At 42.4% G+C, this 13360-nt stretch overlaps 1 pseudogene; it reads left to right on the forward strand.

Moving 5' to 3' along the window:
- Positions 1-729: 729 nt before the first annotated feature.
- LOC141618346 (putative galacturonosyltransferase-like 9) overlaps positions 730-13360 on the forward strand; it is a 75896-nt pseudogene continuing 63265 nt past the window's right edge.

Consider the following 13360-nt stretch of genomic DNA (forward strand, 5'->3'; position numbering starts at 1 on the left):
CGAATTTGTTAAAACAGTTGACACAACAGTCGAGGACGAAAAATCCCCTACAAAAGAACCTAATGAAGAAAGGAACAATATCTTTCGTTGGTTCTATGATATGGCTTTTGTTCGCACCAAAAAACCTAGCACTTCACAAATTCCTTGTCAACCTAAACAAAGTAAGCCTAACCACAAGCAAAATAGTCATGCTAGACCTAGAGAATTCCCTAGACCTAGAGAAATCCCTAAACCTAGAACTCCTCCTAAACAAAACTACCCAAGGTTTAGAAATACGACCATTAGACAAGTTTGGGTACGAAAGGATTTAGTATATAGAGTAACTAACCGTAAAGGACCCAACCTAGCTTGGGTACTTAAAAACTGTATCTAATCCTTTTGCAGGTAATGGTGAAAGAAAACAATCAATGGTATCTTGACAGTGGATGTTCAAGACACATGACTGGAGATAAGAATTTATTTCTTTCACTCAAACCTTTCAACGGAGGAAAGGTGACATTTGGGGACAACAAGAAGGGTAAAGTGATTGGTGTGAGCAAAGTTGGAATTTCTAAATCACACGCAATCAGTGATGTCTATTTAGTGGATGGTCTCAAGCATAATTTGCTTAGCATATCTCAACCATTCGACAAAGGTAATAAAGTTGTTTTTCATACTGATGGTTGTCGCATTATCATTGAAGGAACTAGTAATGTTATTCTTGAAAGCCATAGGAAAAGGAACGTATATATGGTAGATTTAAATGCTGTGCTTACTAACTCTTTTACGTGCATGAAAGTTACTCTTGATGATCCCTGTCTGTGGCACAAACGGTTCGGCCACATTAGCTCACTAACCTTGAAAAAACTCAAGAAGTGGGACTTGGTTGAAGGGTTACCTAAGATCAAGTTCGACCAAGAAAAGATGTGTGACACGTGTGCCAGGTGCAAACAAGTGAGATCATCTTTCAAACCGAAAAAAGTAGTAAGTAAAAATCATGCTTTGGAATTGGTACACATGGATCTTTGTGGTCCTATGAAGGTAAGAAGTCGAGGAGGATCCAGGATGAGGAAGAAGACTTGGACGAACCTGACTTTCGTCTTTCTAGAGACGATCCTCCAGAATTAGAATTGGAAGATAATGAGATTGAAGGAATAAGTGATGAACTTGATCATTCTTCAAAGGACAAGAAAGAGAAAACCAAAGTTATAGTTGATGATACTATAACATTGTCTCAAAATAAGGATTCCCAATCCAATGTTATAGGTGATGTTACTATAACATTGAATCCAAATCAAGGTACAGAGTCCGAAGTTATAAACGGCTCTACTACAACACCTGGATTGGATTTAGGGGGAACTTCCTCCAATTCTGAGCCAAATAAAATTGGGTCAAGTTCAAATAATGATGAAGAGCCGAGTACTTCAACTAAATGGAAGTACAAGAGCTCACATCCAATGGACAATATTCTCGGGAATATTAAGAAGGGTGTTCAAATGAGACGATCCTTGAATAATTTCTGCTCGTTCTATTCTTTCCTATCTACGATCGAACTAACAAATATCAAGGAAGCTCTTGCAGAATCAGATTGGATTATAGCTATGCAAGAAGAACTTCAATAGTTCGAATGGAACAAAGTTTGGCACTTAGTTCCTAGACCCAAGGATCGATCTGTTATTGGAAGAAGATGGGTATTTAGAAATAAGCTAGATGATGCCGGAGTCATTGTTCGAAATAAAGCAAGATTGATGGTCCAAGGTTATAATCAACAAGAAGGAATAGATTATGACGAGACTTTTGCACCTGTTGCCCGTCTTGAAGCTATTAGACTTCTGATAGCGTTCGCAGCTCATAAAGGAATGAAGCTCTTCCAAATGGATGTCAAGACAACATTTCTAAATGGGTATCTACATGAAGAAGTCTTCGTAGAACAACCCCCTGGATTTAAAGATAGCAAATTTGAAGACCATGTCTTTAAATTAGACAAAGCCCTGTACGGATTGAAGCAAGCACCAAGGGCTTGGTATGACAGATTATCAAAATTTCTACTTGACAGTGGATTTAATAGAGGATCTGTTGATAAAACCCTATTCCTAAAATCCGAGGGTACTGACCTTTTGGTTGTTCAAATCTACGTCGACGATATTATTTTTGGATCTACCAACCACGGTCTATGCAAGTATTTTTCGGAGTTGATGACTTCCGAATTCGAGATGAGTATGATGGGAGAATTGAAATTCTTCCTAGGTCTACAAATTCAACAAACTGAGGAAGGCATCAAGATTCATCAACAACAATACATTAAGGAGTTAATTAGAAAGTTCGGAATGGAAAATTCCCATGCCATGTCTACTCCAATTGTCGCAGACAAGAAATTAACTTTAGATGAAGACGGTAAGTCAATTGATGAAACAACTTACCGTGGGATGATAGGGTCATTACTATACTTAACTGCAAGTAGACCATATATCATGTTTAGCGTATGCGTTTGTGCAAGATATCAATCATCTCCCAAAGAATCGCATATGACGGCCGTAAAAAGAATTCTACGATATCTTATCAGCATGGCTAAACTCTATTTATGGTATCCGATGGAATGCAATTTCGATCTGGTCGGTTATTCTGATGCCGACTACGCAGGATGTTCTTTAGACAGGAAAAGTACGTTAGGTGTTGCCACATTCGTTGGACCTTGCATTATCAAGTGGGGTTCAAAGAAGCAGAATTCAGTTGCCCTTTCAACATCAAAAGCCGAATATATTGCAGCAGGACTGGTATGTACTCAATTATTATGGCTTAAGCAACAGTTATGTGATTATGGTGTTGACGTAGGTTGTATTCCTATTTTATGCGATAACACGAGTGCAATTATTATTTCCAAAAACCCCGCGTAGCACTCGCATACTAAACACATTGAAATTAGACACCATTTTATACGTGACCATGTTGAGAAAGGGAATATAAAACTCGAATTTTGTAGTACTAAAAAACAATGGGCAGATATTTTGACAAAGTGTGGACGCGGGCCCACGAGGGTCGCTCGGGAGGAAAAGCGAGCAAGCTTTGCATTTGTGGAGTCGCCACCAATTTATTGTGGAAAATTGGAAACCGTTCGAATACCTCGTGCCATGTCAAGACACAAAGTAGTGACATGAACACCAAAAACTCGTTACCCTTAGCATTCTATATCTAGAATGACTCTCGTGGATGCCAATGAACACGGATGTTCACAAAGATCTGGAGTAAGGGGTGAGGGTACGTATTAGGAAGCTCTTTTGATCGAACACCTAATCCCGCCCGGCTCGATAGCGGCCTCTACTAATGATTAGGGAAATCGTCTATACTCGATATGTTGAAGGTTATATGCATGCAATGCAACATTCATTAAATTAATCCTAGCATGTGAATTTAGACTAAGTCGGTTAACAATTAATTAGCACTCAATAGGTCGAAATAGGGATTTAGAATTGATTTCATGTGAGAGCAAGTAAATAATCATACAATACGATATATAAATAAATGCAATAATTAAAATTACAATAATTACAATTGATTAATTGATTTACGTCGAAAATACATTTAAAACGGATAATTTGAGAAAAGAAAGAATAAATAAATTAACGAACAGATTAGCAGCGATATTACAAATAATAGTTAATTAATACGTAATTAATAAAGTAGGTCAAGGCAGAAACGGGAGTTCAGAGACAGAATTCAACCCGGAAAAGGCGCAAGAAGAAGTGCGTCCTTTGGAAGAGCGCAACGATTCTTTGCGTCTATTTCGACGAATTCTAGTTCGTGAAGCGGAATTGCGTGTTGTTAATGTTAATTGGTGATTTAACGGTTGATTAATAATATTTGACTCAGATAGAAGTGATTTAGCAGGTTATTTACATATGAATTGGTCATAAAAACAATAAAAGACGGGCAAAATTAATTGGAATGAATCAATTACAAGATTAATGAATTATAAGATTAATAATAAGATTAACAACGAATTAAATTAAATAGGTTAAACAGGTTATTAACGAAGAACCAATGATGATGATGACGATAATTAACAGATGAAAATATACAAAAGATGAATTTCAGAGACTTGATATTGATGAATCGAACTTCTAAAAACCCGGATTGATTTTAACGACGAAAACCCGCAAATATGAATTATAAGGGATTTAAGTCGGGAATTAAAAAGATGAATTAATTATCAATGATTTACATGTCAAAATTATTATGCTAGAAATATCGTGTCAATAAAACATGAGCAATTGAAGGCAAATCAAAACGAACAGAGGAACAAAAGACGAAGGAAGAAGAAAGGAAGCAGGAACTGTGGCAGCCTCAGGAAGAGGCGCAGCAGGTGCTGCGTCCCTTCGAAGAGGAGCAACAGTTGCGGCGTCCTTTCTCGACGTTTGTCTCTTGTTATTCCGTAAAAAAGGTTTAAAACAAGGTTTTATAAATCGGTTTTGAATGTGCTTTGGACGTAAACCTTACAATAATGATTACAAAAATAAAGTACAATAATAAAATATGGGATTTACACCCTCAGATTTACATGTTTGAGGAAACGAGATTAACTAAGTTAACGTTTAGTGATGCTCGACTCGAATGTACGACGAAAGTGCCCTCTAAGAGGAAATTAAACAAGATTGATTAAGTTGATTGATGTGGAGTTGGTCAAATTGGTCGGTCATGCAAAACGAGGCTGGTACTCAGAAAGATCCGAGCTTACGTGGTCGAAAGTTCAAGCACGTAGACGCCAAAAAGCAAGAGCGTGGTCTTAGAATGCAAAGGGAGAAGAGAAGGGCGGACACTCGCATGAGAAATATGAGGAACGAATGTCCCTATTTATACTAATCACACGGAGGCATTAGGGTTTCGGAGAAACTTTGGAAGTGAATCTCGAAAAGATTTGAAAATACGCAGAAAGGAACTGGGGAAGAGGCGCAACAGCCATTGCGTCTCTTGGAAGAGGCGCAACACCTGCTGCGTCCTTTCCCAAGTGGTTTCCTCCTGCGGAAGAAAGATTTCCGCGTTTCTATTATGGAATTGCGGTTTGATCTCAACTTCCTTAATATTTTATATAATATTTCCGGGATATAATTTGCCAAAGAGATTAAAAGATTGAAAATATGGAACAGAAGTATCCGGAACATTCCCGAATATTCTGACTCGGCATTTTAAAACGGTTATTAGAAAATGAAGACGGTTTTTGACCCGGACTCCAAATGTACTCTAATTACTGTCAAAACGACTGTATCGGCGCGTATATGATAACCATGAAGTAGACACAAGTGTTTGAGCTATCACTTGATAATAAACTTACGAACTGTCATAAATCGTTCCGTGTACCAAACATACGGCCCAATCATCATCGGGTGGCTTGCGGGAGGCGCAGAAATGAGGTATCTACAGAGCCTCCACTTTGACTGAGGCTTGGACAAGGCGAAAGTCAAAGTATAGCCATCAGGTCAATCAAAGATTACAACCTGACGACTATGGCGACGCGAGGTGGCTCAAGGGGTCCGAGCCAAGGACCTGTCGTCGGGAACATTTTAGAGTCTGTCGACTATCGGGGAGGGTCGTTTAAAGTCCATTAGACTACGTAAGGAGGCTCACCAGCCATAAGAAGAGACCATACCTGAGATTCCTTGAGACTCCAAAGGAAGGCAAAATATGAAATCGAAGAGGCAGCAGGACGTCGGTAGGAACTGGGGAAATCTGCTCGGGTCGGTTTTCAAACAAACTTCAGGAAAACTTGAGGTTGATTTTTATCTCCACGTGTTGAGAGGGACAATTGGCTGTCTTGAACTCTCGCTGATGGAACATAATCGAGACTGTCCTCCGCGTCTTGAGAGGGACAATTGTCTGTCCAGAACTCTCGCTGGGGGAAAAGAATAGAGGTGTGTCGAAACACCTGTCAGAGGGTACTCGCTTATTATGGCAAGCGAGGTCTTGATAATGTACCGCAACAGTTCACAGTCGGCTTGAAAATGTGGTTCCGAGCGAAGAATAAACATCAAACAGACCAAATATATGGTATATGGTATTGAGGAAGAGGCGCACAAAAAATGAGCCCACAAATAACGAACCTATAAAGAATCTTTGAAAATTAATTTGGAAGGAAACTGAGGAAGAGGCGCAGCAATAGCTGCGTCTCTTGGAAGAGGCGCAGCACCTGCTGCGTCCTTTCCTGAGTGTGGCTTCGTTTGGGTAAAAACCCGATAAAAGTCGTGTTTTATTCATAATTTCGAAACATAATTCCGTCTAATACTCTCTCAAATTCCAACCATTTCTCGCCAAAATTTGATCAAAACCTTGCATTTTCCATGACTAATCGAGGTATGTGTATTATCTTTGCATTAATCTTCCATATTTGATCAATTTGGATCGACAAATTAGGGTTCCCAACCCTAAAAAAATGTCGAAAATTTGGGGCTTTTCCCCCAAACGATTTTACCTTACAAAATTGACTTGGTAGACGGATAATTGGTAATATAAGGATCATAACCATATGTTCATTTCGAATTTTCATTGAGTTTTGAGCATTAGGGTGAAATTGAGATGGTCTCACAGCTGAACCGTAAATTTCTTCGAAAATAGCCTTAGGATTGCCCATTTGCGATGAAACTTGATATTTAGAATCCTTGTACGATGGGTAAACTTCCTAGCATTTCGGAATTTTGATTTGTGACGGCTTTTTCAGGACACTTTTCTAGGGCATATTCATCGTTATAAAGGAATGCTGTCGAAATTCCGACTCGAACCCATGACTAGGCTTCAATTTAGACTTGACTTGAACCATACTACCACATGAGTGGTCGGTTTTTTGGGAAAATGGCCAAAGATGGCGAGAAAAGAGCGATTTCGGAGTTTTGGAAGCTCGAAAATCCCTTAACTAAGGCTCGTCGTCATTTGACGCGGCCTAAATTCACTTTAATTTTGCAGGTGATGAGGCTTCTACATTAGGGAGGGGTCCCATGGATGTGAACACGGCTCTTAACCTTTCTCGTACGCTTGAGAAGGCGTTAGAGCAAGCTTTTACTACTGCAGTGGCAGCTGATGAGGACGAGGTCGTTGAGAAGGAGGTTGTCCAGGAGGAGGAGGCCCCGAGGTGGGCTAACGTCGGACGAGGTGGTCATCAGCTGAGGGGAGCACCCCTGTGGGCTGAGAGTTGGGACAGCAGACACCTCATCTGGGCTGCGGAGGGTCACTTGTCCTACAGGACGGTGAAGAGCTTGGTAATTTGAACTCATCACTCTTTCATTTATCTTCTTTTATTCTTATTCGATATTCCTTTTCTCTTTCATTTGAGCTAAAGATAGCTCTTGCTTCGAATTAAAATAGGTGGCCGGGAACATCAGGTCCTTCTCGGGCTACACGATGATGATGGAGTTTTACGGGAGATTGTCGCCGGAGGAGCGGACCATCATCGAGCGGGGAGCATTTGGTGCCTTGGTACGAGCTTGGAGGGACATCAAGGGAAGGAAGATTTGGGCTAACCTTAGCCTGGTTCGAGCTTTCCTTGATCGATTTTGGGACACGACCTCTACCTTTCACATGCCTTTTGGCGAGGTTGGGGTCACGTTGGAGGATTACGACATGATTTCCGGGTTGCCGTGCGGGACTGAGGCTGTGGTGTGGCCGGAGACACCCATGAGGGTGGACTCGGCTGAGGCTAGGAGCTTGATTGGTTGGAACCTGATGCCGAAGGCTGCTGCGATTCAGGGCTGGTGCCTAGTTCCTACGTCTGGGATTACTTTGCTGGTAAGAGACCGGCGATGGTGGTGATCGATGGGAGGGTGACGGCTCCTCCTCCTTGCACCGCAGAGCAGAGAGCTCTTTTGTGGCTCTGGTGGTTCTTGTCTTCGATCTACCTCGAAGACAAGGGAGAGAGGCTGTCGACGAAGCTTCTTCCCTTCCGTTCTGACCCGAGTGGCCTAGGCCGTTGGGACTGTGTAGATACCCAGTATCTGCTGAGACTCCAACACACACCCGATGATTATCGGACTAACATGTTTTGGAATCGCGGCGTCTGATCGACAATTTGTGTACAACTTTACGTCGGAAAACTTAAAACGATTTCGAAAATAAAACATTTGAAAACATTTCAAAAATACCTGGAGTGTTTAATGCACGACGACGGGGTCGCAATGACACTAACTAGAGTGAAAACCGACACCGGACCAAAAACCGACTCAAAAACTCAAATCCCGACTCCAACAACGAGTCAAACAGATTCAACCACAAAAAACAAACATTCAAAGCCTTCTATGCTAAGATTTCTCGGATTTATGAATGGTCAAGTACCAAACATATGACTACAAATCCTAGGATAGAACAATTCATGATTGCTCTTGTGTGAAAGTGACAGGATAACTCGAAGAACCGCGACGTGGCTCGTGCCTCTTTGAGTAGCCCAGGTGGCCACGTCGCTCAAAACTCACACAACCACTCATTTTCCTATAAATAGCCCTCAAATGCCCCTATTTGAGAACTTACGCGAGTGTCCGCCCCCTCTCTTCTCCCTTAAAATTCCCGACTCGACTTCTTAAGTCACAATCCGACACGTATTTACGACCTACCGATCGTAAATACAAGCCTTACACATTGTTTGGTACCGTCATCGTGCATTAAATCACTTGACCGACCACTTCGACCACTACACCGTCACTAATCTTAAAACACTCTTTTTACTTACCAAAACGGTTTTAAACCGAGTTTTTTTCCGACCAAACGAGTTGTTACACTTACGTCGGTCACTCGCCATAACCAAACATGTAAGTATGAGGGTGTAAAAACCCTTCTTTTATCATGTTTTTATTTGTTTCATGACTATAACATGCTAAAACATGCATAACATGAACCAAAACATGGAATAAAGGAGCTAAAACTGATTTTTAGCCTGAGACAGAAGCCCCTTGATTCGCCGGCTTGCCCGCGCCTAAATGGGGTGTCCAGGTCAGAACTCAACCGTGTTTGTTCTCGTCATTTCCCTTTAATTCATTTTCATATTTACAATCGGTTTTTACTATTTCAAATATTTTCGAACCTTTTTATTTTATTTTATTTGTTTTAACCATAAAACATTTTTAACCCTTGGTTCCTCATACCATGACGGTTAAATCCGTGTTTCGGTGATAATATTTGGTTAATAACATTTAAAAGGTATTTTAAAGCCTTTTATTTCATTTTGGGAGGTATTTTAAAGCCTTTCATCATTTCTTTACATTTTCAAAACAAGCATATTAGTCACCAACACAAAGTCATCCTTGGTCTACATACCATGGTGGATTTTAACCCGGGTACGATGATGAATATCGACTAATTACATTCAAATGAACTTAAAACAATTAGTTCATAATTATTTTCAAAACTATTCATGTCAAGTTTGTCAAAGTCGAACCCGGCACTGAATATCATCAAATAATGATGATTATTCGAGTCTCGTTCCTCAAATCAACAAATGCGGTCTAAACGACCCCATCAAACCAAATCGGGTCAAATACCCATTTTTCAATATGTTTTATAAACGTTTTTCAAAAGGTCAGAACATGGCATATCACCGTAGGTTGACCCGTGCCTAAAACAGGCCTTTCAATTCTCATTTTCAAAACTAGGGGAAGCCCCTTTACACCGCTGGCTGGCTCGCGCCTCATGTAGCCGTCTGATACAGGGCCTGTTCCCTTTCCAGCATTAGTCTGGGACAATCCCGACTCCGGTTAGCCCGGATATAGGACGGATCAGATGACTATTTGCTTATTCAAAATCATATTTTCAAAATGCTTTACTAAGACAAATGGATCACGTTATGCACCATAAACCTAATACGATAAATGGATGTTTAATTCCCGTCTTGCATGCAAATCAACCATAAATCCAACTCGACATCTTATACTTGATACTTGGATTAAATCAACCGACTTAGAAAACTCTCACATGTTAGGTTTAAATTATTGGATGCGCATTCATGCATTTAAACCGTTTTATCAACTTTTGCATTCAACCAACCTAGATCGATCAGTAGAGGCCACTACCGCGGGCGGGATTGGGTGTCTGATTAAAGGGCTTCCCAATACAGACCTTCACCTCTTACTCAGAAACTTTGGATATTGGACGACCTTATCCAGGGCGTACGAGAGTCATTCTAGAGATAGGATGCTAAAGAGGGACGATTTCCTTATCTTTAGTACCTATGTCAAACGCTGCTTTGTGCTTCGATTTGACCGAGGTATAAAATGGATTTCGAACGGGTTCCAAGCATCCCATAAATGCTTGGTGGCGACTCCGAACATCTTGAATCGTTTCGAGACCCTTACCGAGACGAAACCGACCGATCTAAAACGATCCGGTCGAAAGCATTTTTACGCCGCCGAGCGTGGATTTCAAAAGACCGCTGCATGCCCACAGATCAAACCGAGCCAGCAGGTGGGCCATGTCCACATACTAGGTCACTGCTGGTTTTGCGGTCCTCATTTGCTATATGAGGGCCATGGTTCGTCCGGAGCTGATAGAGAAGGGGACTTCTCCTGCCACCGTTGGCCCTGGACTGTTGCTGGAGGTTTGAACCTTCATTTCGTATCATGAAAGATCATTTCCTTTTCTTATCGAATCACGAAAGATCGTTATTGATTATCTTGTCTTGCAAGCGTGGGTGTACTCCTATTTCCCGAGTCTCGCGCCCAAGAGGACGGAGCCAGGGGAGAGAGCCTATCCCGTTGTGAGGGATTGGGTGATGTGTCGCATGAAGAGCCAGCGTTCGTTTCACGACGTCTGTCGACAGGACATGAACGCTCTGCAGTTGGAGGGCGTGAGTACCTTCGACTCACCCTTCTTTGTTTGCTTCTTCATTGCTTTCTTTTAGAACTGATCATAAGAATGACCTCTTGTTTGCTTTTCATTGTGGGTGCCCAGGCCTTGGGCGGACTACACTGGCATCCCTCCTTTTGTGGCTGAGGTCCTTCGACCCAGGAGCTCGAGCCGGTTGTTGCTGAGGACGTCGATGGCTTCCGTGTGGTACTTGGGCGAGCGTTTGACTCGTTAGTGCTCTTGTGATGTCCTGACGGTCCCCATCGATCCTCCTCGGATGATGTTCAGGGAGCCTTCCGATGCTGAGAGGGAGGCAGACTTGGTAGACGTCAGCGGCGACGCCCTCCTTCTTCCTGGTGAGGAATACTCGGCATTTCTTTAACGGAGGTTGGCGTACTGGCCAGTTGTGGTAAGTGCTTTATTCTTCTTTCGATTGTCTTGAAAACATGATGAATGCTCATCAATTAATGGAAACCATTTGAATCTTTGCAGGAGGTTGAGGTGGCGGGCATCGAGCCCCCAATGTACCCCGAGACCCTTGAGTACACCGATGCGACGGAGATGACGACGATCTCCGAGCTTCGCGACTTTGACGCGGTGGTGAGAGATGCCGGCCTGGACGAGTGGCAGTATCTTATTCGGAGGGTATGTTCCCCAATTTGTTTAATTTTTGTATAAGACAAAAATACGAAAGGGAAGGCTGAAGAGTTGGGTATAGGAACTCTATTGGTTTGGGAACTTCTGGATAACGACACCTTCGTCGAACTCCGCGGGGAAATACGAAATATTGTAAGTAGCAGGACACAGGCGGGAACTGCTGAGAGAAAACTGCTTGGGTAATCTTCGAGAAACAATTGCGAGTAGCAGGACACAGGCGGGAACTGCTGAGGGGAAATCTGCTTAGGTAGATGTTAATCCTCATGCTTTAAGAGGGACAGTACGTCCGCTTACTCTCGCTGGAGACATGATTGAGAATTATTCTTCTTGTCATGAGAGGGAAAGTATATCCGCTTACTCTCGCTGGAGACATAATGAAGGTGTATCGAATTCTGTGAAGGAATAAATGCTCGTTGCGACAAGTAAAAGGTCTTGGAAGGAATAAATAACGTGCGACAGTCTGCTGCTGGCTTGGAAAATGCGGGCCGGAATGAAAGAAAATCGTCAAACGGACCAAAAGAATAAAATAGCATCGGGGAAGAGGCGCACCAAAGATGGGCCCACAAATAACGAACTCATAACGAATTTTTGAAAATCCGTATGGAGGGAACACAGGGAAGAGGCGCAGCGCCTGCTGCGTCTATTCCCCAAAGTGTTCTTTCTGCGTAAAAACGCGATAATCAGGAGGCTTATGTTCATTTGTTCGAAACACAATTCACATAATTTCTCTCTCGAATCTTCACCATTTCCGCCAAGGTTTGATCCAAAAGCTTGCATTAATCATGACTAATCGAGGTATGTGTCTCATTCTTGCATTAATCATCCATATTTGTCCAATTTTGAGCCGGAAAAATTAGGGTTTATGACCCATTTGATCGAAATTTTGGGGCTTTTCCCCCAACCGCATTTACCTTGTCAAATTAACATTAGAAATGGATAGTAGGTAGCATTAGGAACATAACCATGTATTTGTCTCGAATTTTTGTTGAGCTTTGAGCCTTTGAGTGAAATTTGAGACGGTTTCACAGCTAAACCGTAAATCGCTTCGAAAATAGCCTTAGGATTGCCCATTCGTGATGAAATTTGATATTAGGGATCCTTGAATGATGGGTAAACTTTCTACCATCTCGGAATTTTGGTTTGTGACAGCTTTTTTAGGACACTTTTCTAGGGCATAAACGCCGTTATAACGAAATGATGCCGAAATTTCGACTCGAACCCGGAACTAGCCTTCACATTAGGCTTGACTTGACCCAAATTACCACATGAGTGATCGGGTAGGTGGGAATATGGCCAAGGAAGGCAAGAAAAGAGCGATTTTAGGGCTTCCGAAGGCTCGAAAATCCCTTAACCAAGGCTTGTCGTCACGTGACGCGGCCTAAATTTGCTTTAATGTTGCAGGTGATGAGGCTTCTACTTCTGGGAGAGCTCCCATGGAGATAGACGCTGCTACTGTCGAGGAGGCTTTAGAGCAGGCCTTCACTGCTGCGGTGATGGCTGCTGGGGACGAGGTCCACGAGGAGGAGGAGGCCGTCGAGGAGGAGGAGGCACCGAGACGGGCCAACGTCAAGCGAGGAGGTTGTCAGTTGAGAGGTGCTCCTGCGTGGGCTGAGACTTGGGAGAGCAGGCACCTGGTGTGGGCTGCAGAGGGTCACCTGTCCTACAGGACGGTGAAGAGTTTGGTAAAATAGGAATTCACTACTCATTACCCATCCTCTTTCTTTCATTTGTTCAAATTCCTTTCAAATTTCATTCAAAACTAAAGATAGCTTTTGTTTCAAATCACAATAGGAGGCCGGGAACATAAGGTCGTTCTCGGGGTACACGACAGCGATGGAGCACTACGAGCGGCTGTCGGCGGAGGAGCGGGCAATGATCGAGCGTGGAGCGTTCGGTCCTTTGGTTCAGGTCTGGA

The sequence above is a fragment of the Silene latifolia genome, chromosome X (genome assembly GCF_048544455.1).
Source record: "Silene latifolia isolate original U9 population chromosome X, ASM4854445v1, whole genome shotgun sequence".
In the NCBI taxonomy this organism is placed as follows: domain Eukaryota; kingdom Viridiplantae; phylum Streptophyta; class Magnoliopsida; order Caryophyllales; family Caryophyllaceae; genus Silene; species Silene latifolia.